This window comes from Podarcis pityusensis (assembly GCF_964106645.2).
Source record: "Podarcis pityusensis genome assembly, chromosome: 3".
NCBI classification, from domain to species: domain Eukaryota; kingdom Metazoa; phylum Chordata; class Lepidosauria; order Squamata; family Lacertidae; genus Podarcis; species Podarcis pityusensis.
In genome coordinates, this window is record NC_138026.1 from 102597965 (window position 1) to 102621737 (window position 23773).

Consider the following 23773-nt stretch of genomic DNA (forward strand, 5'->3'; position numbering starts at 1 on the left):
GAAATCATGACTTTTACAAAACGGACTTTTCAAAACTGCACTCTGCAACTGAAATGTGGATTGATTTCTCTGGGCACTTTTGCAGTTGGTTATTTGTTAAATAGCTCTTTTAATCCCTTTCTAATACCAGCTACTGTCCTGAAAACACTTAGCCAAAAAAAGTTTACCCTACCAACATCCTTTTCTATTAGGGATCTGCCACAATAAACGTGAGATAAATCATAACAAATATCTGGTTTGCGAGAAATTCCAGAGCATCAAAACCCAAACTCAGGGAGACTTCTTCCTATGTTATTTGTAATGAGAAACTGCAGTATGGCCTGGAGGCACGATGGGTCCCTGTGGTTATCCAGCGCCTCAAACACTCAGCCTGAATTAGGTGTACACATAAGCTTTCACGGGGGAAAAGAGCAAATGTATATACTGTGCTTAATGCAAGTGGCTAGTGAGATCTGTGGCATTGATTGAAAAGTAGTATTTTGCCTAAAGGCCTTTTATGAATGGAGGTTTCATATTGACTTCAAAGGGACTGGAGCATGTAGGGAAAGGGAAATGTTTGCAACATGCATCAGTTAACACTTTTTTTATTTTTGTAGGCAACCCAGGAATGTGCTTTAAAAGCTGCAGGTTCACTTTTCCCTGCCCAAAACATGGAGAGAGGCAGAAATGAAATCGGCGAGAGATCGCTCCCCCTGAAACAAAGAGGAAATATGATGATACTTTTATTTGGACCAACTACTGTTTAAAGTGCTGGGAGCAAGTTTGCAAAAACCATACCTTTTTTTCTTTTTTTAAAGGCCTGGGGAAAATAAATCAATTAGTGTTGCATTACTAGACTGATATTTACCTTGCTAGAGTGCCATATACGAAGTACATGGACGCAGTTTTCCAGAAACAGTCTGACCAGTGCAGAATACAGTGGTACTTCAGGTTAAGTACTTAATTTGTTCCGGAGGTCCGTACTTAACCTGAAACTGTTCTTAACCTGAAGCACCACTTTAGCTACTGGGGCCTCCTGCTGCTGCCGCGTCGCCGGAGCATGATTTCTGTTCTCATCCTGAAGCAAAGTTCTTAACCTGAAGCACTATTTCTGAGTTAGCGGAGTCTGTAACCTGAAGTGTGTGTAACCTGAAGCGTATGTAACCTGAGGTACTACTGTACAGTGGAACTGTTAATTTATTTTGATCCGGACACCAACTTTCAGTTAATGCAGCCTAATAGTTTGCTGTTAGTATTTTGCTCGTATTTATTATTTCTTACATCATAGAATCCAAGATGGTGGCACATGTGGTTCCCAAGAGGTCTCCCATCCAGGCATTGACCAGACCCAGACCTGCTTAGCTTCTGCAAGGTTGGTAGCCAAGCCAGATCTCCCCTGACCCTAATTTGTGCTTCTCATTCTTGGTGCCAAAATACAGGTCTTTGCTTTTGTCTCTGTTGGATTTCATCCTGTTGGTTTTGGCTGAGCTTTCCGGCCGGTCGGATTCATTTTTAATATTTATTATGTCTTTTATTGTGTTCGCTACCCCTCCCAGTTTTGTGTCATCTGTAGATTTGACAAGCATCCCCTCTATTTCTCTACCCCACTCATAGATAAAGATGTTCAGCAGTCAGGGGCTCATGACGAAGCCTGTTGGAACTCCAACTGAGACCTCCAACCATCCAAGGTTGACACAGAGCCATTAGTGGGTATGGTTGTTCTATCAGCTGTGCATCCACGCAACAGTAACATCATCCAGCCTGCATTATGTGTGAGCAGCCCTCTATCAGTGATGAACTTGGGTCAGCATAACACAATATGTGGATGGCCCAGGAGTGGACTATTATTGTTTCAATGACATTTTGCAGAAGCAACTTGCAAAAAAATAAAAATAAAATAATCCCTACCAGTCTTGAAGGGCTCCTAAATTTCTGGTAAGTGCCATGCCAGATTTATGTATAAGTTAAACAAGCTATAGCTTAGGGCCCCACTCTCTTGGGGGCCCCCAAAAAAATTAAAGGAAAAAAACCTGGACGTACATTTCCCAAATATAAGACAAAAAACAAATAAAATAAAACCTACATACAGCAACAGTGTTTTGTGTTGTGTAGGCTCCTATGATGTAAGTAATGGGTCCCACCTGCTAGCCTGCTCCCTAAAATATCACTGGTTTGCTCCTTTCTATATATAGGGTGCCTACATTCTGCATGGACTGGTTGCATGGCAACATGTGCAAACAGATACCTATTAGGTCCATAAATGGGACGCACGTGGCGCTGTGAGTTAAACCACAGAGCCTAGGACATGCCGATCAGAAGGTCGGTGGTTTGAATCCCTGCGACGGGGTGAGCTCCCGTTGCTCGGTCCCTGCTCCTGCCAACCTAGCAGTTCAAAAGCACGTCAAAGTGCAAGTAGATAAATAGGTACCAATCCGGCGGGAAGGTAAATGGTGTTTCCATGCACTTCTCGGTTCGCCAGAAGCGGCTTAGTCATGCTGGCCACATGACCCAGAAGCTGTACGCTGGCTCCCTTGGCCAATAAAGCGAGATGAGCGCCGCAAAACCCCAGAGTCGGCCACGACTGGACCTAATGGTCAGGGGTCCCTTTACCTTTACCTTTAGGTCCATAAATAGCATATATTCCACACACAAAACAGCAACAATTAGATGTTGACAAAAGGACAGCTGGACATATAAAGGGCCCCATTACCTTCAGTAGCTAGGGCCTCATCAAACCTAAATCCGGCCCTGGGTAAGTGCTTGAATCCTGCTCACAGAATTACGGTGGGCAGAAACTGACCCTATTTTGTCATTGGCCCAGTCCTGCAGAGCATCATTCAGCCAGCACCTTCTGTGCCAACTTTTAAATGCCTGCTGAAAACGTTTCTATTCTTCCAGGCCCAAGCAGTCAATTAATAGCACACACCCCACAATGGTTTGTTTCTGATTTCTGTTTGCTCTTAACTTGTTTTAAACTTGATTTTATTTTATTTTCTGACTTTATGTTTTTATATTGTTGTGAACCACTGTGTTATATATTTTAATGATACTGCAGTATATAAATGGTTTTTTTTAAAAATAAATAAGTAAATAAATACTGGTACATAGATGCATGCAGTATGGAGGTACCCTGAAATTGCTACTCCTCCCTGCCTTCCATTTCAGAGGGAAACCAACAGAGGACAGCTGTGGAAGATCAGTTCTTCATTCTGGCTGATCATGCCTGAAGTTATGAAACGTGCCCAAATAATGCCCCCTGTAGCTAGGCTAACACCAGCTTCTGAAAGGGGAGCGTTCAAAGGTTGAAAGTTCTGCACAGGGCTTGAGTTTCCAGCTCTAAGATTTTCTCCAAGCTCCTTTCCAGCCTGATGAATTTTTAACCTTGAGTTTTTAATCCTATTTCAGTTATGAACAAGCTTTGGTAAATAGCCCTGTACTAGGAAGAAAGGGGACGACCCAAGATGGATGGAGGTTATTTGACCTTTCCAGTCAGCCAAAGCACCCGATAGGCAGACACTTAATGGGGAAATCAAATAAAGTGACTCTAGCGGCTTTTTAAAAGTCCGCAGGGAAAACAGTACATATGTTACATGCTTTTCATTTCCACATTCCAAGAGCATCAGCAAAGGCAGTGGCTCTGGGGGGAACAGACCCATCATCTTATCCCAAACAGTTGTTTTTCTTGTCTTCAGAGCTGGAGTCTTTTTGCACATTTTAGCATGTGAGAGGAGTGAGATGGACGTCTCCAGGATTTGCTTTTGTAAAAGGGGGGGGGGGGAGAGAGAGACATTAGGAAAAGGCAGAACTGCCTCTTTAAAACCGTGCCTTGAACTACGTATGTCTCTAGGGTGTTTATTGTGGTCTGTGTACAAAATGGTACCTAGTGTCTTCTCTCTCTCTTTTTCTTCAGATGAACATACATGTTTCAAAATCTGTATTGTTCTATGTCATTGGCAATGTATGGAATAGTTCTCTGGGGTGAAATAGCATGCAAAGGTGGGGGGAGGACGAAGATGTGGTAGAGCCAGTGCTTTTTTCTTTAAAAATGTTTAGGGCTACTCTCATTTTCCTACCCATATTGAAATACTACCCCTCAATGAGGCCAAACTTAGGTTCACAAAATGTTTAGGGGTATGCGTACCCCCAGAAAAAAAGCACTGGGTAGAGCTGATTGCTGGTGTAAATTAGAACTGAACTGAAACCATGGTGTGGAACCATTTCTGGTTCAGACTCCCTCTGGTCAACCTTCCAGGGCCTACATGCCAGAAGTCAGAAGCACTGGAGGTCGCTGTGGATGAAGCAACAAATGTGAATTTTATCTTTACAGCAGGCTGGCTTTGACATACACTCAGCCACTCAAATCTCCATTTAGGCAACCAAGCAGCATTTCAAAGCAGTTCAAAGACACATTGCAGCCAGGCAAAAACATTCAAGGAGCAGATGGATTAGGGTTGGTAAAGTGGTGTGGCTTGAGGGGAGTTCTGGAGGCCAGATAGAAAGGCCTGGAGGGCCACATTCGACCTGTGAGGCTGAGGTTTCCCACCCCTGATAAGTTTTTCACATTGTCAGAACAGGCCTCCTTTCTTCAACAGTGCTATGGGACTTCTTATTAAAATATTGAACTATTCCATTGTTCATTAAAATTCCCCTTTCTTGCTCATAACTCAGTTCATTTGCTATACATGATGCTGCCATGTAAGCCAATTTGATTAGCTACCTGGCATTGTGCTGAATGTCACCCCATTCACAACATGATCACTTATTGTCTGGCCCAGGAATCATTGCCCTTGCTCTTCAATTCGCCTTCAATTTGCCTTAGTGATGTCACCATGTAGCCCATTTTAATTTTCAGTTCACAAGTAGCAAATTCAGGGGGGACAGAAATTTGCTACTTGTGAACTGAAAATTAAAATGGGCTAATATTCTGCACAATCTTACCCTCAAGCGTTACCCTCAAGAGCCAGTGTGGTGCAGTGGTTAAGAGCGGTGGACTCGTAATCTGGTGAACCGGGTTCACGTCTCCGCTCCTCCACATGCAGCTGCTGGGTGACCTTGGGCTAGTCACACTTCTCTGAAGTCTCTCAGCCCCACTCACCTCACAGAGTGTTGTGGCGGAGGAAGGGAAAGGAGAATGTTAGCCGCTTTGAGACTCCCTCGGGTAGTGATAAAGCGGGATATCAAATCCAAACTCCTCCTCCTCCTCCTCCTCCTCCTCCTCCTCCTCCTCCTCCTCCTCTTCTTCTTCTTCTTCTTCTTCTTCTTCTTCTTCTTCTTCTGTTGTTGTATTTTGCCCTTAAGCAAGCCTAGACTTTCTACTAAAATTTGAAAACCTCAGATTTCAGAGCATTTTGAGGAGGGATCTACTAGTATTGAAATCCCTATACAAATTATTGCAGTGAATTCGCAAAATGTCATTTTTAAAAAGGGGAGAAGGAAAGATGTAATGGTTGCATAATTGAGCATTACTTCATTTTGTGACAAGTTCATTCTTATGCTATTTAGCCTTCCTCACCAAACTTGCCACATATTGCAGTATTTTTCATAGCATATGCCTTTCTTCCAGACTCTCCAGCTTTCTCAAGAAAGGTCAGATCCAATCGTATGAACTTTCACACACACAAACACCCTCTTGGAAATTTTATGAAAACTATGTTGCAGGGCAACCAATCGGTAAAACACATATTGTGAGAACAAGTAAATATTTGACCCATGATGCAGTGTGACTGTCAGTGAAAGAAACATGAATCTTGACACTGTAGCCTCCAATGACTCAGTAGCCTCTGAATGAAAATGAAACTAGCTGAAATCCATTGCTTTAAACAATTTTCTTTTAATATGCAATTTATTCTATGAGTTTTATACATCCCCAGGCAAGACTAGGAGCTGCAATCCTCAAACCAGTTATTCTGCTCTTGTTTCTTTGACTTTAGTGCCAAAGTGGGCATCTTTTGGCCCTCCATCTTTTGTTGGGCTGCTGCTCCCATTGCCCTCAAGTACCCAAACATAGTGAAGATCTCAGGGAATATGTGGTCCAGCAGCAATACCTGGAGACACATTACGTTCCCCACCCCTGCTTCAGTGAGGCTACTTTTTTGGTAAATGCCTTAAGACACACATTCTTGGAATCCTTTGATATCATCAAGTTGGACCAGATCAGCTTCCTCTTATTTTTAACCATCTTTCCATTCAACTCTCCTGCTAATCCTTTTGGGTTAAAGCAGGTTTGTAACTAGCCACTTGCATATTCACCCGTGTCAAGTAAGAATTGTCTCCAGTCAATTAGTCAGACAAAATGTACCCTGGAGGACTCTCTCTGCCCACCCCCCGCCACCTTCCAGTTTCTTGACATGTCACAAATTGGTTCCAGAGGTGTTTGGGAGAACGACAGGCTGGTCAAAAGAACTGGGAGCTAGTAGTTTTTGTGGACTTGTTCCCAAGGCTGGTTTTTAAAAAAATGTAAATCTGAGATGTTGTCTGCTGTTCTAGGATTGAAAGAATGATTTCTACTGCTGAGATTGGAAAAAAGTTTATTTATTAGAGTCTTCCTATTGTGCCTTTCCCTCGTAAAAATAGATCCAGCAACAGTGAACAAATTTAAAATAAACAAAGGTCTTTATAAGTAACTTTAACTATGCCATATCAAAAAGCAACAGAAGCAGGTTCAGAAAAGTCAGCACAAAGGCCCGAAAAAGACCCAATATGGAGGCTAAATGGCCAAAATATTGGGAAATATTAGAAAAAGATGGAGACAACTGGAAATTGCAGAGTTTGGAGAAAATGAAGGATAAAGTGCGAGACTGGTTACATTACGCTCAGATTAAAGAAGCTTTTAAAAATGACAAGAAACTAGGGTTCCAGGTGGAGAAATCGAAACTAGAAACAGAACCGTTAGAACCAAAGACTAAGGTACTTTCAAGGATGTATAACTTGCTGTTAAAATGGAATACACAAGATGAAATGGTTAAATTGGCTATGATAAGGTGGGCACAGGACATTGGGTATAATATCATGTTTGAGGACTGGGAAAGGTTGTGGAGTACTGGGTTGAACTTTACTGCATGCAATGCTTTGAAAGAAAATGTAATGAAAATGATATATAGATGGTATATGACCCCAGTCAAACTTGCAAAAATATACCACCTGTCTGATAATAAGTGTTGGAAATGTAAAGAGAGTGAAGGAACATTCTTCCACCTCTGGTGGACCTGCCCTAAAGTGAAGGCGTTCTGGGAAATTATTTATAATGAACTGAAAAAGGTATTTAAGTATACCTTCACAAAGAAACCAGAGGCCTTTCTTTTGGGTATTGTCGGCCAAGGGGTGGTAAAGAAGGACCGGACATTTTTTATGTATGCAACAACAGCAGCAAGGATACTACTTGCAAAGCACTGGAAAGCTCAAGATCTACCCACACTGGAAGAATGGCAGATGCAACTGATAGACTACATGGAACTGGCCGAGATGACCGGCAGAATTCGCGACCTGGGAGAAGAGAAGATGGAGGAGGATTGGAAGAAATTTAAGAATTATTTACAAAAACATTGCAATTTGAGTGAATGCTAAGCAGGATGCTAGATCATAAATAATTGAGCACCACTAACTTAGATGACTTAAGGTAATAAGTGAGATTGAGAAAATATAACCCTTTTTGAGAATTATAAGATTATAAATATATAGATGGGATACAAGAATGTAAATAAGATAATAAATTGCTGGTAAAAAGTTATAACGATGAAAGTGGGAGCGGGAGATGTGAGGAAGTCCAAAAAAAAAAAAGTGAAAGTATGTTAAGATATTTGTTACACTGCCTGTTATATTTATTCTTATTGTAAACCCCAATAAATATTTTTTTAAAAAAAAAAAAGTCAGCACAACTTATTGGAATTAGGAATCATGTTTAAGCATGCTTGGTGTTAATCAATACTTACTATAAGAATAATGATCATTCTCCCAATGATGAAGTTATAATTTTTAATCTGTGCTTGCAATTGTAGGAAGAGAACAATCTGGCTAAAGTCGATCGCGACTGGACTTACCTGTCAGGGATACATTTATATTTTTTATGCCTTTGTGACTCTCCCTTTGATTTCAATTGTACGAGGTGGGTGAAAATGCAATGTTTACATCAAAAAAAGCTAATGGATTTTATTCTGTGAACCGCCCTGAGACCTCCAGGTATAGGGTGGTATATGAATTCTAATTCTAATTCTAATATTATTATTATTAATAATAATAATAATAATAATAATAATAATAATAATAATAGCTTAAAAGTGTAGATTGATAGCTGACATGTTTAACTTGCATGTAGAAGAGAAAAGGTCACGTCCCAACTCAAGAATCACTGGGTGGCACTGAATAAATCTCACACTCTGTTTCTCCAACTGTAAAATGGGGAGCGTTGATCACTTATTTTGCAGGCATGCTGTGAGGTAAGAGAGTTACAGGCTGCAAACAACTTGGCACACAGTTAGATAAAGAGTTCTGGAGAATGTGAAAGCTTGCACGATCTTTTCTGACATTTGGGTTGACCCAGCTGTGGATCTGCATGCAGAATTATCAGTAGCAATAACTTTCAAAATGTTCATCCCAGCAGTGAAATTAACTGTTCTTCAGCAAGCAAAGTGCTTGAAGGATTTGTATGGTAGAGATAATAGTCTTCTTTCCTCCGTTAATCCATTCATAATACAGGATCATTGTTGAGGGCAACTGTGCCTTTTCGGCGCATTTCACGAAAGGGCCCAATTTTGCGCAGAGGCCTCTAGGCGCAACAGTGAGACGAAAGAATAACAGTAATTAAAGAAAGCAAGAAAGGAAAGGTTTGGTGATAATTAGAAACAAAGTAATTAAGAATCCAATAAATTATATGCACACATATAATTAGAACACAGGTAAACACACTGGGCATTTGCTCTGTTGGGGAATGGAGTAGCAGAGTGTTGAGAATGCAGAGATTGAGATATAAAATTAGCTGCCGTGAAATGTTTTCCACTTGGTTTATTGCTTGTCCAGCTCTGACTGGTGTAACTTGTAATTAGCTTCTCTGCCTACACTAGTGTGGTTCCAAAGAACTGTGGATTAAGGAGAAACTCTAGAATTTCTCAGCGTCTTGACAAGTTACAACCTGAAATGCTACACTTAGTCCATTAAAGGGTTTTTTTCCCCGTCTTCCTTCCCCCCTTCACAGTGACATTTTAGTGTAGCTAGGGAAATTTGCCATCTCGCCATTTATCATTTTCAGGGCATGGATAGAAAAAAGGAGGTTGCTATGAAGAACACAAATAAAATGGATTGCATGTATAGAGGTGAGCTGAAGAAAGCTGATAAATACACTCCCCTGAATGTCAGCAAATGTCACTTGAGAAGCCATTTGCTGCTACCATAAGAGCCTCATGAACCAACAAAGAGGAGTAGGGAAACCAAGCAGAGCAAGCTGGGCGGACGCGTTTCTACATGAATAAGCAATGAGCGTGCTCAGAAGTTACACCAGAGAAGTTGTTAAACTTGATAGATGAAGCTTTTCATTCGAACCTCTCTCCTGCCCCATAGCCTTAAGAGGCATCAGAGAATATAGGAGACCTCTTTGCAATTCATTGTGGGGTTAAAACATTATATTTCATTCATACTTGCTCAAAGAAATAGCTTTATTAAATCACTGTGTTAAGCCACCCTAGCAGCACACGCATTATCTCGGAACTGAACAAGTCGACAGTGTACAGAAAAAATGAACAGGAAGGAAATAGTATAGCACCATCTACTGGTTGGAGGTGCAACATACTTATGCTTTTATTTTTATCTGACCACACCCTCCAGACTTTCATCTCTTCTGTAAGAACAAATGTTTCTCTGCATGGCTATTGGTCGATAAATTCAATGATGGTCATCTGGCAATGCTTCAGCAAGACCTTTGGTTCCATATGCTTCCTTAAAAAGGTAAAGGACCCCGATCATTAGGTCCAGTCGTGACCAACTCTGGGGTTGCGGTGCTCATCTCGCTTTATTGGCCGAGGGAGCCAGCATTTGTCCGCAGACAGCTTCCGGGTCATGTGGCCAGCATGACTATGCAGCTTCTGGCAAACCAGAGCAGCGCACGGAAACGCCGTCTACCTTCCCGCTGTAGCGGTACCTATTTATCTACTTGCACTTTGACGTGCTTTCGAACTACTAGGTTGGCAGGAGCTGGGACCGAGCAACGGGAGCTCACCCCGTCACGGGGATTCAAACCACTGACCTTCTAGTCGGCAAGTCCTAGGCTCTGTTGTTTAACCCACAGCGGCACCCTCGTCCCTATATGCTTCCTTACTTTATGTTTAATACTGTATTTCCTTCCATCAGTTTTTCTGGAACAGACATTAGGCTAACCACCCTTGCAATTTTCAAAATCTGTCTGGATTCTCTTTTAAAAAGTGGTTTGCATTGGCCACTTCCCATTCCTCAGATATGGCTGACCTTAGGGACAACTTACATTTTTTTTTAGAAAAAAGGTCAGCAATTTCCTCCTTTCTAGCATAGGACCTGGGGATCTGGGGGGTTGTATTTAGTCCAGATCAACTAGTGAGGAGCACAAAATTCCACAAAAACTAAAGAAAAAAGTATCCTGATCAGGTCTCGCTCATTTGATGTTGCAAAACCTGAGTGGGATTTAATTCTTCTAAGGCAGCAAATTGTGGCCTTCAGTTGGCCGTGAGGCTAAGTAGACACTGGAGGATGAGTGTCCAAAGTGCCAGCACACCATTTGGCCAAGAGTAGAACTGTAGACTTGGAAGGGACCCTGAGGATCATCTAGTCCAACCCCCTGCAATGCAGGAATATGCAGCTGCCCCATATAGGGATCAAACCTGCAGCCTTGGTATTATCAGCCCTCACGCTCTAACCAACTGAGCTATCCAAGTACTTTGTTAACATTTATTTTTATGCTTGCTGGGTTGCTGTTTTTTAATATGCATGACTCATCCAAAGGTATGAGTATACATACCGAAGATATATAAATTATATAAATAAAACATTTGGCTTGTTGTTATATTGTCTAGCAAGGGGAGCATGCACATTATTCATCAATTTGCCACCTGTATGGGATCTGCCATGCACAGAACATGTTTCCCTAGCTATACAGTCATACCCCATGTTACGTCTGCTTCATGTTACGTTCTTTCAGGTTACGTCCCGCGGCGACCCGGAAGTACTGGAAAGGGTTACTTCCAGGTTTTGCTGCTCGCGCATGCGCAGTAGCGCAAAATGACATCATGTGCATGTGCAGAAGCGGTGAACCACAACCCGTGTGTGCGCAGACACGCCGCTGCAGGTTGCGCTCTTTTCATGTTGCGAATGGGCCTCCAGAACGGATCCCGTTTGCAACCAGAGGTACCAATGTAAAGTCATTTGTTTCAATGGCAGGGTGCATACAGCTTTTGCATGAATGGCTCTCCCTCCACGGACATTAGTGAGGCACCTCCTCCTGTACATCAGAGCTCTCTGTATGCAGATTGTGCCCAGATCCTTGGCTAGTGGTAGCAGTGCTCTTTGTTGGATGGTGATTGTGTATGTTTCACTTTCCAAATAGAGGAATAAAGTGTCCTATGAACGGGGTGCAGAACAAAAACCATACTGTGTATTTTTAATTTAAATGGCCAAACACTGTAATGCTAGCTAACCAGCCATTCTTGTATGTTAATAGCATCCATTGGTTTGTAATAATAATAATAATAATAAAAACGGGAATACTAATGACTAAAATTTTGTATGCATTGCCTTTTTGTGTTTTCATTTTTTAGGCCTCACTGGCATTCAATATGGCACACTTCCTTTGAAACATATTTATAAAATAACTACGGTATAATTAAATCAACAAAGCCATCTTTAAAGACACTTAATAGCTCAGTTTTTCATTCCATAAATTTGTTTTATTTTTTAAAAAAGAGGGGAAGACAAGAGTTCTGCCTCAATTCAACTGTTCTGTTTCCTTGGGATTTTTTTCCTCACACTCCTTTGCATCTTAAATCTGTGTATATCTAATTTTTTGACAACTATTGATTATTAATAAAGTGCTCATGAAAGATACGCTTCATAGCTGCTTCAACAGGAATAATGTTTTTGTTAATGGGGAATGTAACATATCTTGACAGATACAATATAGAAAATACACCTCTCCCCCTCTAACAGCCCACATAATCGCTAATGTTGTGGTTCTGAATACACAGGAAGTGGCTCAACAGATATGGCAGGTAATAATCAGAGTGGATGCTATTTTATAAAATGTAACTAAAAATATTTTAATGATATAAAAGCAATAGATAAATAAAAGCAATTACATTTAATTTGGCTTTCAGCTTGTGAGCAATTTTTTGTTAGCTTTAATAATGGAGAAAGCTCATGCAGAAGGGCTAATGGTAGATTTGGTGTTAGCACCATTCATCAGGGTTTCTAAGTAGTACTTAGCCTGGGATATTTCCCAAGTAAAGGTAAAATATTCTCTGGGAGGGAACCTGGGACAATAATGCATTTACCAGTATTTCCCCTAACATGCAACTTGATGGCATTCTTCTCGGGAGTTTGCAAATATTACCGTTGATTAAAATAATGCACAGGCTTTGTAAAGATAAACAAAGACTCCATTCACATGAACAAGCGTAAGCAGCATTAGGTACTTCTGTGGGAGTTGTTCAGGAGTATGTGCCTGTTTTTGTACTGTTCCTGTGCCTTTTATGCTCAGGTGTAGATTCCCAAAGTTATCTCCACAAGCAGAGACATATTTTCATTGAAGCCGTGTGGCGGTATTACATATCTCTCTCTCCAGGGCTGGCCCATGTATGAGGTGGAGTAAAGCAGCCTGCCTCAGGCAGCAGAATGAAGGTAAAGGGACCCCTGACCATTAGGTCCAGTCGTGGCTGACTCTGGGTTTGTGGCGCTCATCTCGCTTTACTGGCCGAGGGAGCCGGCATACAGCTTCCAGGTCATAATATAATAATAATAATAATGATAATAGTAATAATGTATAACCCGCCCATCTGGCTGGGATTCCCCAGCAACTCTGGGTGGCTTCCAACAGAATATTAAAATTCTATTAAACATTAAAAGCTTTCCTAAACAGGGCTGCCTTCAGATGTCTTCTGAAAGTCTGGTAGTTGTTCTTCTCTTTGACACCTGGTGGGAGGGCGTTCCACAGCGCGGGTGCCACTACCGAGAAGGCCCTCTGCCTGGTTCCCTGTAACTTGGCTTCTCGCAGGGAGGGAACCGCCAGAAGGCCCTCGGCACTGGACCTCAGTGTCCGGGCAGAACGATGGGAGTGGAGACGCTCCTTCAGGTATACTGGTTTTAACTTGTTTTAGTCTGTTGTGGTTTTCTCTTCATGTATGTTTCAAATTATAGCTGTAATTTTTTAGCGGTGAATTTATTATTTTATCATTTTTTTAAAATTGCTTTGAAGTTTTTTCTGTAATCAAGTGGTATATAGAGTTTATGAAATAGATAAATAGTAAATGTTTGGATAGATAGATAACACACACTTATAGAGAGAAATATAGTAGTTCACTAACTTTTATAGATATACAGTAATACTTTTGTAATATATTAAATTTTTAATTTATAGATATATGTATGTATATATATATAGTTGGTTATATGTATATTCTTGGATATATTAATCTACTCAAAGGAAGCCAGCCAATCACCTAAACACACATTAATCCAATGTCAATCCTGGAAAAAACCCAATAAAAATGATGAAATTCTAGCTACTCAGAATGTCGAATCCGCCTTTGATGTTTTCTTTAAATTCATTCTCTCACAGAAGCAATAATTCTTAGGCTCCTCCTACTGTAGAAATACGGTAGACATCATTGTTAGATTCATTATTTAAATTGTTACCAAGGTTACAAATTACCATCACTGTGAGCAACAGGTCCCTCTGAAGCAGTATCATTACAGATTAACTGTAATGTGTGGGATTATAATAAAAGGCATAAGGGATTAGGTGCAAAGGGAGGGAAATGTTAATAATAACTCAGATACAACCAGTACATATTGTGCAGGCATTGGCTAAAGGCACATTTCTAGTGCTCATGGGGTGTGTGTGTGTGTGTGTGTGTGTGTGTGTGTGTGTGTGTAGCTTGGGCATTTCCAAAGGGCTGTCTTGTAACATGTAAAACTATTGCAAACTTCAAGAGCTAAAACAAGGCCGGCCTTAATGGAGGTTGTTAAAGTGTTTTCCTCAGGTAATGTGTGCTGTTTGGGAGTTATCTGGCTGACAGGAAAATATGTTCCAACAATGTGGGAAGAAAATAGAAATTAAGATGCGGCTGCAATCAGATAATGTGCAATGATAAGGGAGGTTTGTGGCGGGTGGCCAAGGCATTTTGCCACCTGAGGCAAAGGACAAGATGGCTACCCTTCTCCCAATTCCATGCACAGAAGGTGGCTGACTTGGCAGTTGGTAATAAGGTAGCGTTGGTGGTGGCTGGGCCTATTGGGACTGGTGGGGTGGAAAACAGGGAGACCATGCCTGGCCATGTCTTCCCCCCTACCTGAGGCCAGCAGACAAATTTAGCGGGTACATAGGCAGTTGTCTTGCTCTGTCAAATAGTAGGGCCATCAAGTCGTTCCTTTGTACCGCTCCACTTCCTGCAGTGTGTGGAGCCACATGACATCTGGAGCAAGAAGGAGGGGAAAGTCCCATACAGACTCCTGTTTTACTGTGGCGGGAGTTTTTCCCAGCCGAAAACCTGTATAAAATTGCGTAAGGTAAGTTGGGAAAACCCTAAGGGATAAACTAAGTTAACAAGCTGCCTGGGATCAGGGTATACTAATCTTCTTTAATCCAAGTACTTTTGCTTAATTGGGCTGTGGATAATGCATGTATTTGTACCTCTCCAAAAAGGCAATGTGGGATATCAGCAGCACTACCTTCCACTGAAAACTATAGCATTTGCTGTTTATCTGGCACATCAAGGTATTTGAGGTGTTGCATGTATCTCAGACATTCTAACATCCTCCTTGTATTTAGAGGGCAAAATCCTCATTCCCTTATTGCAGTTGGTTGGGTAGGATGATGATGAAGTCCCACTGTGTTAAATGGGTCTTAGCCCCAGATAAACGCACAAAGGGTTTCAAACCTAAGTTTTCTGATTCACAGCTCACACTGGGTTGTATCCAATGTTAGTGTTGCTCATAATGGACCCATTGGAATCAGTGGGCATGATGAACTTAGGCCCATTAATTTCAATGGGTCTACTCTGTGCAGGACTTGGTGGTGTTTGGAGTTAACTTGGAAGCTTAATGGAACAGAGAATCTGTGCTGGAGGAGCACACTTTATCCTTCAGATAATCACACTGAGACTCAGAGTGTAGTAAAAATAAGAGAGCTAAGTTTATTAAAGGAAATACATACTTGATAGGAAAGTTCCTGAGGTGGAGATACAAAGAGCCATGCTTGCACTTTGTCAGAAGCACACGATTCCCCAAAAAGATGTCTCCTCTTCCAAGATGAGGATGAAGAAGCAGGAAGCAGGAAATGAGGTCAGCAACCTTAGAGTATCATTCTAACACATCAGCACAAAAATGACAGTCTAGGAAGATTGAAGGTCTAGATACCCTTCCCATTTGCCAGTCTGCAGTGCAAGCTGAGTTGAATCCCAACACTTAGTGGGATACAACAGAATATATCAGTGCTTGCAGATCCATCGTGGCCTACAGGGACATCTCCATCCACTTGTTACAGCAGCGTCTGATACTCAGGACATGCCCTGTGTGGTATAATGGCTAGTGTTGGATCTGGACTGGAAATCTGGGCTTCAAGGGCCCACCTCATTATGAAGCTGATTAGATAACCTTACCTGACCCAGCCTGGCTATGCAGAGAGCAAAAGATGGTGAAGTGCCTGAAAACCAAGTCCTCTGAATAAAGGTTGAATGAGTTGGAAATGCTTAACCTGGGGAAGAGACAACTAAGAGGTGACATGACCGTCATCTTCAAATGTTTGAAATGCTGCCTCATAGCTGATAGTGCATATTTGTTCTCCGTTGCTCTCGAGGGTAGGACACCAAACCAATGGGTTCAAATGACAAGGAAAAGGGTTTTAGCCTAAGCAATAAGGAGAAATTCCTGACATTATGAGCTGTTCAGTGGTGGAACAGAGCTATCCAGATACTATAGCACTAGATATTCTGAGTCAACAGGGGATTGGATTAGGTTACCTTTGAGGCTGGTTCATTTGTTTAGGTTGTGCGTGTTTTTCCATGTCCAAATATGGACACTTCTCTGCTGGCAGTAATTAGATTTGGGGGAGGAATCTGAACTCCAGAAAACTACTCTATGCCATTGTTGTTGTTGTTGTTTTCATTATTGAAAGATTAAAAAGTACATAATTACAATTGTACAGTGTAAGTTTTTTTTGTTATTCTTATTGCTATCAGCAGCAGCAGCATTTTGCATGACTCACAAAAGTGACCCAAAATCACTTACAACACAGTATAAACACAAAACCAATTAAAACAAACAGACAAACCCCTTTAAAATCACATCTATACATATAAAAGGCAGCTCCTACAGAACCTGATCTACTGAAAAAGGCCACAAGGACTTGAAACTCTTCAGATTAAGGGCCAAAAGCCTGAGGGAGGCAAGTTTTTGCCTGGTACCTAAAAATGAATAAAGATGTTACCTGGCAAGCTGGATCAGGCCAAAGGCCCATCTAGTTCAGCTTCCTGTTCTCAACGTAGTAAATCAGATGTTTTGGGAAAGCTTGCAAGGAAGACCTGAGGACAACAATGCCAGCAGTTGCAATCTGAAGCTTCCATGGAGGAAAGGCAAGTGGTCCTATCTGCCTCTAAACATCCAGGCAGGAGAGGTTCAGTTGCTTCCCAGCCCTCAAACTTGATGAAACCTGAATCGTTTAGAAATTATTATCCCAATGGATTAAGGGCAGGGACATACCAGAAGCACATGGAATGAAGCTTGACCATCACCGAACCCCAAAGAGGTATGTGTAAAGTGGGACTAAGGGCTGGGGAGACAGATCTCAGTTCCTACAGTCAAGGAAGAGGAAGGGAGAAAACAAAATAGCATTATCTTTCCCTACCCCCAAAGAGCCATCCTGTTAATATGCTTCTTATTTAAAGAAAGCCTAAATAATATTTATTATTTTCTGCATTTATTTGTCACTTATGGCATAAAGGTAAAGGTAAAGGGACCCCTGACCATTAGGTCCAGTTGTGACTGACTCTGGGGTTGCGACGCTCATCTCGCTTTATTGGCTGAGGGAGCCGGCGTACAGCTTCAGGGTCATGTGGCCAGCATGACTAAGCCGCTTCTGGCGAACCAGAGCAGCGCACGGAAACGCCATTTACCTTCCCGCCGGAGTGGTACCTATTTATCTACTTGCACTTTGACGTGCTTTCGAACTGCTAAGTTGGCAGGAGCAGGGACAGAGCAATGGGAGCTCACCCCATCGCAGGGATTCGAACCGCCAACCTTCTGATCGGCAAGTCCTAGGCTCTATGGTTTAACCCACAGCGCCACCCACGTCTCTCACTTATGGCATAAAACGCCTCCAATCAGCTTACAATGCAAAATTCAAAATGCATCAAAAAGATACTTAAGGTTGTTGACGAAAAGTGTTCGCCATGCTGCAATGTTAAAACGACAACTCCAGTTCCACCTTCCTGAAAGATGAAGAAATAAAATAACAATATAATATAGCATTGTGCATGACAACCCTAAACACCTTTATTCAGAAGTCACATTGTCTCCAACAAGGCTTTGCTTCTGCGGGAGTTTGTATAGGCTTCCACATTTACAAGGGAGTCCCCTTGAACTCAGTGGGATTCATTCCTGGGTAAACATCCTTTGGGTGTGGAGAGGAGCTGCTATAAAGAAAGATGAACATGATAGCAGCCCTGGAACTGGCAGGACTATCTGTTTGTTGTTTCTGGGAATACATTTCAAAAAAAGAAGAAGAAACGAAATAAAAACTGTTCATATTTTTGTAACTGGCAAATCTATTTCAGGCCTGGACTGCCTCCTAGGTGATGGTAGGACTGTGTCTGAATGGAGTGGAGATAATTATTATTTTTCTTGTGTCAGGAAGGAAGGAAGGAAGAACAAAGGAACGAAACGGTCCTGCTGGATCAGTCCAATGGCACCTCTTGTCCAGAATCCTGTTCTCACATTGGCCAACCCAAAAGCAAGACCTGAGCACAACAGTGCTGTCCCCACTTGTGATTCAGAGGCCCACTGAAAGCCAGTGCCTTGTGATGGTTAGAGTGTTGGCCCAAGATGTGGGAGGTGGACTGGAGGGGGGCAGTTTCTAGTCCCCATTCAGCCATGACTGCGTGACTTTGGGCCAATCACAGTCTATCAGCCTAACCTGCTTCACAGGGTTGTTGATAGCACAAAGTGGGGAGGAGGAGAGCCAGATAAGCAGCTTGAGCTCCTGACGGAATTGTAGAAACTTAAGAGCTGGACTAGAAGACTCTGCGGGTCATCTAGTCCAACCCCCTGCAATGCAGGCATCTCAGCTAGATCATACATGACAGATGGCCATTCGACCTCTGCTTAAAAGCAAAGGAGAGTGGGGCTAGAAATGAAATGAAATGAAAGAATGAATGAGTAAATGATGCCACGGACAGCAGAGGGAGATCATAGTCATCCTGGCCGGCAGCCCTAGGAGCCAACTCCTAGGGTCCGAGGGGGCTTAGATTTCCCCCAATAAAATATTGGAAAGGGCTACTCCCCAAAAAAGTTGATGGGCATTGCCATTCAAATGGTGTGCATGCACCGCATCATGTGATCAATTGTGCAGGGCTTACCAGCCCCCCCCCCGGGCTCCATTATTTTATTCAAGTTGGCACCCCTGCTGGTGTGGGTGGGTGAGGGAGGGAGGGAGATTTGCTAGCGAGTGGCCGCCTTGCCTCTGGCGTTTGATCTCCTGAAGTTTGACGTACTGAACTCTTGAGCTGTCCTTTCCCGCTGCCGGCGTCCCTTTCCGTCGGGGGGGGGGTGGCATCTAAGAACAGGAGGGGGGGTGAGTTGGAGGTTGAGCCAAACAATTCATCTTAGCGCCGCCGATCTAAAGAAAGCCAGAGAAGAACCCAAGACCCGGGAGGAGACGTGAGAGATGACCGCCTGGCTTGGTCATGAACTCTGCTTGTTATTTTGCCCCCTCTTCAAAGGTCGAGCCCGTCTACTTTTAGATGAACTTGGGCGGGCAGCGTGGCCTCCATCCTCCCCAAACAATCCCTGGACGGCTCTCTCTCTCTTTCGCTGCCCTCGCAGAGCGGGCCGAGGGCAGCAGGAGGAGGTGGCCGGCCGGTGACGCCACCACCGCGCTTGTTTTCTCCTTTTGGGCCGTCGGGGGGGAAACTGGAAAAACAAACAAGGCCGCGCTGGCGTGAGAAGGGCGGGGAGCGCAAGGGAGGGGAAGAGAGCCGGGCACGTCCTCCGGGAGGAAGGAAGCAGGGTCCCCAAGGGGAGCACACAAAGGAGGTCGAGGAGGAAGGAGGAGGCGCCTAACCCCCTGGTGAACCGACGGCCTCCCCGTGGACCTGGGAGGGCTTCCCACTGCCTCCGTCGGGCGTAGGGCTCTCTGCTTGGACGCCAGCCAAGACTGGGCTCCTCCTGTTCTGAGATCCTGTTCTTAGATGCCCCGGTGGGGTTACGCACATTGTCGCCACTCCCCGATTATCTGGACTGAAAAGCGCAATTGGGCGGGCGGTGGGGGAAGGGGAAGGGTTAATTTCTAAAGTTGGGGGCTCGGGATTCATGCCATCGGCCTCTTTTAACCCAGAGGTTCATCTTTTTCATTCCTCCATCTTCTGTTGCGCTGGAGGGAAGGAGCAGGTGGAAGCCGTTTTGGGTCTTAGATGCGCTTTGTAGACCGTACCTTTAAAGCGCACACTCATCCTGTAGTTCACTCCTCACAAGCTAAGATTCCCAACGCAAACTACAGTTCCTAGGATTCTTTGGAGAGCAGGGATGCACGCTGAATGCGTTTTAAAGCCAGGACTATCACAAAAAACCGTTTAGTGAAACCCTTTGCAACTTGGGTTGATTGCCCAGCAAAATTTTAAAAGCAGGTGTGTGAGATGTGTGTGTGTGTGTGTGTGTGTGCGCGCGCGCGCGCGCATTCAACCTATCCAGCTTTCGGTTTATTTTGCGTTCCGTACACGTATAGATAGGGACGCGGGTGGCACTGTGGGTTAAACCATAGAGCCTAGGACTTGCCGATCAGAAGGTCAGCGGTTCGATTCCCCGCAACAGGGTGAGCTCCAATTGCTCAGTCCCTGCTCCTGCCCACCTAGCAGTTCGAAAGCACGTCAAAGTGCAAGTAGATAAATAGGTACCGCTCCAGTGGGAAGGTAAACGGCATTTCCGTGCGCTGCTCTGGTTCGCCAGAAGCGGCTTAGTCATGCTGGCCACATGACCCAGAAGCTGTACGCCGGCTCCCTCGGCCAATAAAGCGAGATGAGCGCCGCAACCCCAGAGTCGGTCACGACTGGACCTAATGGTCAGGGGTCCCTTTACCTTTACCTTTACACATATAGATGGCCTACAGTCTCCCTTATCTCCTATGCTTTCGAAAGCTGACAACAGGCAGATGTTCAACAGACAAAGCCTTTTCCAGTTCGGATGTGCAGAAACGCAATGGCCTGTGGGATTTCTGCGTACCATAGAACTGTTCACAGAAACAAGAGTAGCCACTCTCATCTCAGCCCCAGGTCACCTTTTCAATGAATCTGGTGTATTTTGCGACTTGGGCCCTATCCAGATCCCTATGGGAAAGGAGGGCTAGTACACTGCAAGGTGGTGGTGGTTGCGATCCACCTCTGTAATCTCGGCCTACAAAGTATCCTGTCAGCCCTCTGACAGGTCATTCACCCAGTAAGGGGTCATCCGTAGAACCATAGAGTTGAAAGGGAACCCCAAGGGTCATCTAGACCAACCCCTGCAATACTCTCAGCACTAGGAAGCAATGCGATCTGCCTTTCTCAGTGGGTGGGAATGGAGAATATCTGCTCCCATGGAAGAACAACCACCTAACCCAGAGGCTCCATGTCTCCTAATTCCAGCTTCTGAACAAAGGTGTTATTGAGGAAGGGCCTTGGGGGAGAAGTCCAGAGCCCCCACTCCCTGCCCCCCACAAGGATGGCTTGTCACATTTTGAAGCAAGTGGAGTGGGTGTTGATGCCCATTAATGCCAGAACGAATATCCTGAGACTCGAGAGTCCCACGGACTGCAAGAAGATCAAACCTATCCATTCTGAAGGAAATCAGCCCTGAGTGCTCACTGGAAGGACAGATCCTGAAGCTGAGGCTCCAATACTTTGGCCACCTCATGAGAATAGAAGACTCCCTGGAAAAGACCCTGATGTTGGGAAAGATTGAGGGCACAAGGAGAAGGGGACGACAGAGGACGAGATGGTCGGACAGTGTTCTCGAAGCTACTATCATGAGTCTGACCAAACTGCGGGAGGCAGTGGAAGATAGGAGTGCCGGGCGTGCTCTGGTCCATGGGGTCACGAAGAGTCCGACAGGACTAACCCAGGACTAACCGACTAAACGACAACAACAAACAAACAAGCAAACAACTTAGGGCAGATCCACATCACACCTTTAAACTACATCCAATGTGCATTTAAAGCCCACATTTAAATCCTGGGAACTGCAGTTTCCGGCATTAAAGGTAAAGGTAAAAGGACCCCTGACCATTAGATCCAGTCGTGACCGACTCTGGGGTTGCGGCGCTCATCTCGCTTTATTGGCCAAGGGAGCCGGCGTACAGCTTCCGGGTCATGTGGTTAGCATGGCGAACCAGAGCAGCGCACGGAAACACCATTTACCTTCCCGCCGGAGCGGTACCTATTTATCTACTTGCACTTTGACGTGCTTTCGAACTGCTAGGTGGGCAGGAGCAGGGACCGAGCAACGGGAGCTCACCCCATTGCAGGGATTCTGATCAGCAAGTCCTAGGCTCTGTGGTTTAACCCACAGCGCCACCCACGTCCCTGTTTCCCCCATTACAGAGCTACAATTCCCAGCATCCTTAACAAACCACGACTCCAAGGATTCTTTGGGGGAAATGCATGTGCTTTAAATGTGACTTGGAGTGCCCAGAATTCTTTTTGGGAGCGATGGAGAATGTGCTTTGAATTTGCTTTAACCTACACCAGCGGAAATGCATTCTTCCCCTCAAAGAATTCTGGGCACTGTGGTTTACTCCATACAGAGTTGCAAAGTACTGCAAAAATAAATGCGATATGGGTCTCTAAAGAATTGGAAATAGGAATTTTAAAAATCACTGATTTTGCCAAGAACATTATCTGATCGTAATTCAATAACTTTAGAAATGCAAAAAGAAGAAAACCTCCAGTTTCAGATAGAGGTTAAATGAAGATCTATCAGATAATCAAAATATATTACAAAAAGCAGAGAAAGCATTAAAAGATTATTTTGAATTAAATGTAAATCAAGGAACAGAGCTCCAGACAGTATGGGACGCCAGTAAGGCGGTGATGAGAGGCTTTTTTATACAACAAAATGCATATCCAAAAAAAATTGGAGGGAGGAGAGAAAAAAGAGAGATTCTGAAGACTCTGATTAAAAAAAGAAAAAGATTTTATAGATAAACCAAATAAGGAAAAAACAAAGCAGACAATTAAAATGTTACAAACACACAATGCTTTTGCAGGCCTGTTTGAAGCACATTTCCCCCCTCAAAAAATTATGGGCGCCGTAGTTTACTCCTTACAGAGTTGCAATTCCCAGCAGCCCTTAGCAAACTACGATGCCCAGGATTCTTTGAGGGGAAAACTATACCTCCACTGTGCTTTAAAGATGTCATGTGTAGTAGACACTTGTAGTCTGCTCCTGCTGAGAGTTTGAGGGTCCTGCTCCTGCCTCTCTCCACCAGGCCTAGGGCGGAGCTTGATAGACTACAAAAGGATTGCTGTAGCCCAGCAGAGAGTACACTTTGCGTTCTTTTATTTATTTTTTAAAAAAAATATTTTCAAATTTTATAATCACAATAATTCATAAATTAAACTGCTTCTTAATTGTGTTTTTTAATTTTTTTAATTGTTTTTATGCATTGGGGGGATTATTCAGCTATTTCTGTTTGTTTTGTGTTTTTATATTTTAATTTTATCTTGTGAACCGCTGGGTATATACAGGGTGGTATATAAATTTAATAAATAATAATAACGATACTCCAGCATCATCGGGGTTCAGCCAGGCAGTGCAAGGTTTCTGTTGCAGTTGCACCGAAGGTGGACCGCAGTTCTTCCCAACCCTTTCTAGCAGATGTTGACCTAGCAATCAGGACCCCTGATTCCATCCTACATGCCAGGGATGTTGTTGGGCTCCGGTTCCCATCAGCCTCAGCAAGCATGGCCAATTGGTCAGCGATTATGGGGGGTTCAGTCTCACAACACCTCAAACTTGGGTCCCCAGCTGTTGTTGGACTACAACTCCCATCATCCCTAGCGAGCAGGACCAGTGGTCAGGCTGATGGGAATTGTAGTCCAACAGCTGGGGACCCAAGCTGGAGAAACACTTGGACGTTAAGTCCCCTTGAACGCAGTTGGGCTTAATTTCGAAATGACTGTGGATAGGATCCGGCTGCAAGGAATCGCGTTAGGATCAGTGGACGGGAACCTAGCTGCCCAAGTCTTGCCCAGCGCGCATCCCCACCTGAGGCCGCTAGCGCGACAACGGGGGCCCCGCTGGTTTTCCCTGGAGGGTCTACGCCCCCCTTGTCTTCCCGGGTTCTTTGCTCCAGACGTGCATGTGGGAAGCCGCGCCTTAA